This window comes from Alligator sinensis, unplaced genomic scaffold (assembly GCF_000455745.1).
Source record: "Alligator sinensis unplaced genomic scaffold, ASM45574v1 scaffold264_1, whole genome shotgun sequence".
In the NCBI taxonomy this organism is placed as follows: domain Eukaryota; kingdom Metazoa; phylum Chordata; order Crocodylia; family Alligatoridae; genus Alligator; species Alligator sinensis.
Window position 1 is genome coordinate 5,294,846 of NW_005841831.1, and position 4,151 is coordinate 5,298,996.

The following is a 4,151-nucleotide window of genomic DNA, read 5'->3' on the forward strand; positions in this document are numbered from 1 at the left end:
AGAGCTAATGGTTTATAATTAAACACTGAAATGAGCTTTGGTAAATAGCATTTCCCACTAGGCCTTCAACCTGCTTGCAATGAGCACTTCACAGCCTGGTGTGCTTTCCAGAAGGTGGTGAAACAGTCACCGAGGAGGTTTGCAGCTTGTGCTGCCTCTAGTGACCTGCCTGGAACACATTACAGATGATCAGATTGCATTCATGTGAAAAACTGTTTGTTAAATATTGCCTGTTAACCTTCAGAAATCCCTTTCAAACAGATCTTGAGTCTTGCTCATTCTTGAGTATTCATCAGAGTGTTTAGGCAAGCAGTGAACAACCTTTATCTATCCCCTATTTATTAGTTTTGATATACGATTTGTCATCTTCCTCTCAGCTTCTCTTTTTCTCTGAATAGCTGTATACTTTGTAAAGCATCTACTTCAATGTACTTATCCGTGTTCCACACATCTTGTTCATTTTAAACCTCACACATTACACCTAAGCCAGTCTCTGACTACCAGAGATTGGGACTTAGCACGGATGTCAGTCACCTCCCGTCTGCCACTGGGGTTCTTATGCCCTCCTCTGCAGCAGCTGGTACTGGGCATCAGAACAGATGGGAGATTGGGTAGAGGACCTTGGGATCAATCCAGTCTAGCAATTCCCATGGTCCTATGGAATCTGAAAGCCTAAGGTGGCAATTATGTTGGGCGAAGGGCCACTTATTGAGTTTTGGCAAGCTGCTGAGGGCCACATGGGTAGCCCCGCCCCCTGACAGGTGCCCCATACCCTGGTTGCCATCTTGGGACCAGAAGTCCCGCCCCCTAACCCCCAACCTTTGCCACCAGAAGTCCCTCCCCTTGCCCCGGGGAGTACTTCTTTCAGCAAGGGGTTTTGCCATCTCAGAACCAGAAAAATACCAAATTATGTTCTAAAAATGGAACATCTACAACATTAATTGACTTCAAAAAATATTTTTGTCTTGATTTACATGTGTTTGTGTAATGTACATAGAGGTGATTGCACAATAGTTTAAAATTAACTCTTACTCTTGTATATTTGGGGGTGGAAGTGTGGAGGGTGGGTTTGTGGGGGCGGTGAGTGTGTGGGTATCTGGGGTGTGGGGGAGGGTGTGGGTGTGTGTGGGGTTTTGTGGGGGTATTGGTGTGGGGGTGTGGGGGTGGGGTGAGGGAGCATGTGGGTGTATGGATATGTGGGGTGTGGGGGGCTGTGTGTGGCGGGGAGGGTGGCTGGAGTGTGTGAGGAGGTGTGGGGGTCTGCGTGTATGGCAGGGATACATACTCTGTGCTTCCCACACTATGCACTCTCTCTCTTTCTCTCCCTCATTGCTCTCTCTGTCTCTCTCCCTCCATCATTTCACACACACACACACACACACACACACACACATACACACACACCTCTCCTGTTCCTGGCCCCAGGGTACTGGTGCGGCCCTGTGCTCCTGCGGTCCGGTGATGCAGCCTGAGACAACATGGTGCTGCAGCAGGCGCGCAGGAAAGTAGTGAAAGTCAGGACAGGCAGAGGATTCCAGTTGGCTGGGCGAGGGTAGGAGGGAGCTGGGCGGGGGGGTGGAGCTGGGCTGGCCTTGTTGCTGGCTCTTGCTGGCCCCTGGGTCCTACTGCCTCTGGCTCCTGCCATCTTTGACAAGCAGCCAGGAGCAGATAAATATTAATTTTCTAAATTTTTTAGGGGCCTTCTGGGCAGACAGAATGGCCTGGCAGGCCAGATGTGGCCTGCCAGCCATATTTTGCCCACTCCTGGCCCAAGGGCATAGACAAATGTGTGTTTTAGCTACTTTAAATGGGGAGGGGGGGGCTGTTGCTCAGGAAAGTTCATCAGCTTTATGATCTCCCTGTTACGTCTGCATGATGCTATAGCAGTACAAGTGAGCTGAATCATCCCAGCTTTGACACCAAATGAAACAGTGTTTAAGTTGGAGCACTTCTGTTTTACTTGTATTGCTACAGAATCATCATAACAACTTGTATCAGGACCTTTCCTTATTTACATAATTGTTACCTTTTTCTATACCTTAAGTCATAGCATATTGTTCTTGCTATTTTATTAGATTGCAACTTTTTTACATAGGCAACTCATGTAAAATAGATGCTGACTAATGCCTCTTTCAGGACACATTTTCAATGAAGAATCCTTTGTGTTAAGAATCAGAAGCATCTGGGCCTGCTCACAAATACACCTGGTAATCCCTGAATATTTGTGGTCAGTGTTTATTTAGGCCTTTGTCCAGGCCAGAGAACAGACTGAACACAACACACTGGAGGTTGCCAACAGCCCGGCTCCCTGCCACTAGCTTGAAATCCATAACATTGCATGCACCAATCTGTCTGCAGTGAGATGAGGTTTTAGTGAACTAAAGCTAGGCATGTCCCCAGCACACAACAGCATGGTCATGTTACTAGGGAAGAGTATGAGTATCACATGGGTGTGCAGGCTGAAAATCAGGAAAAACAAGATGCAACTGACAAGGAAGTCTAAAATTATGTCAGAAGTAAGAAGGCAACCAGAGAAACCACGGGTCCTTTAAGGAATGCAGAAGGCAATCTAGCTATGGAAGGCTGAAGTATTCAAGGCCTTTTTTAACTTTAGTCTTCATGAATCAAATCAGCTACCAACTGATGAATCCCATTGTCAGTGAAGGTAGGGAAGCAAACAAATAGCCCAGAGTAGTGGAAGAACCAGTTAGGGATTACTTAGAGAAACAAAGCGCTTTCAAGTTGGCAGGGCCAAACAGGATACACCCGCAGCTACTGAAGGAATTGGCTGAGATAGTTTCAGAGCTATTAGTTATCCTTTTTGAGAACTTGTGGAGGTTGGGTGAGGTCCCAGATGATTGGAAAAGGGCAAAAATAGTGCTTATCTTAAAGAAAGGAAAACAAGACATTCCCAGGGAATTATAGAGCAGTCAGCCTGATCTTAATCCTGGAAAGATCATGGAGCAGGTCCTCAAGGACTTTTATTGTGAAGCACCTAGAGGAGAACAAGGTAATCAGAAACAGCCAGCATGGAGTCATCAAGAGCGAGTTGTACCTGATCAACTTGATTTCTTTCTATGATAAGGTGAAAGGCTCTGTGGATGGGAGAGCAGTGGATGTGATATATCTTGATTTTAGCAAGGCTTTTGACTCTATCTCCCACAAAATTCTCATTAACAAGCTAAGGAAATAGAGACTAGATCAAGGGTGGGCAAAATGCGGGCCAGATCTGGCCCACCAACTGATTGGATCTCGCCCGTGGAAGGGCACCTACTAATTGTTTGGATCTGGCCCTCCATGGCACTCTGCATGGGGCCAAGTCTCAACCCAGCCCTGGCCACTGCATGCAGCTTTCAGAGGGGTTGCTTCTGGTGTGACTTTTGCTTGGATCCTTTCACCTCCAGTGGTAGCTCCTCCTGTTCCCGCTGTGCTGTTCCAGGCTGGGAGGAAGCTGCAGCCGGGCAGCTCCTGCCCCAGTACACGGGGCTCCAGCTCCAGCTCCCAGCTGCCTTATGTGCTGGGGCAGGAGCCTCCCGACTGAAGCTTCATCCCAGTCCAGAGCAGCACAGCAAGAGCAGGAGAAGCTACCACCAGAGGTGAGGGGAGCTGAGCAGCACCTGGCTGGCTGCAGCCACACTAGAAGCAACCCTGCTGGTAAGCTGTGCATGCTGGCCAGGGCCAGGCTAGTGGGCACAGGCTGCAGCTCAGCATGGGCTGCCCTGGGTGGGGCTTGGCCCCATGTGGAGCCCTGTGAGAGTAGCTGCAGACCACACCACCTGGGAGACTTAGCGCCAAGGTAGCCCTCCCACACACCCACATATGCACACATGACTCTTCTGCCCCTTCTGTACCTCCTGCAGTCTTACTTGGATGTGTCCAAGAAAACCAGATAGGCCATCACTTGGAGTCCAAGGCACACATGAATAGGAAGGCTGCTGCAGAGGCTGATGGTCAGAGCAAGAAGCAAGCAACCATGTCCTCCCTTTTTAAAAGGACCACAGAAAACAGATTGGCATGGTGAGGGGTAGCATTTTCTCCTATGCCATGCACATGTCCAAGGTTTTCTCTCCAGGGAATGCTACCCAACACTGTTCATGTCACCTGCAATGTGCACATTCTGTCTTTAGTAAGTGACATCTAGAACACACAGT

The 4,151-nt window shown here is 48.6% G+C and overlaps 1 long non-coding RNA gene across 1 annotated transcript in view; it reads right to left on the reverse strand.

Annotated features, from left to right (window-relative positions):
- Positions 1 to 1,538, reverse strand: part of LOC112550733 — a 7,895-nt gene extending 6,357 nt beyond the window's left edge. The window contains exon 1 of the long non-coding RNA XR_003094706.1: positions 1,405 to 1,538. This is a non-coding gene — a long non-coding RNA (uncharacterized LOC112550733). The remainder of the gene's footprint in view (positions 1 to 1,404) is intronic.
- Positions 1,539 to 4,151: the final 2,613 nt, after the last annotated feature.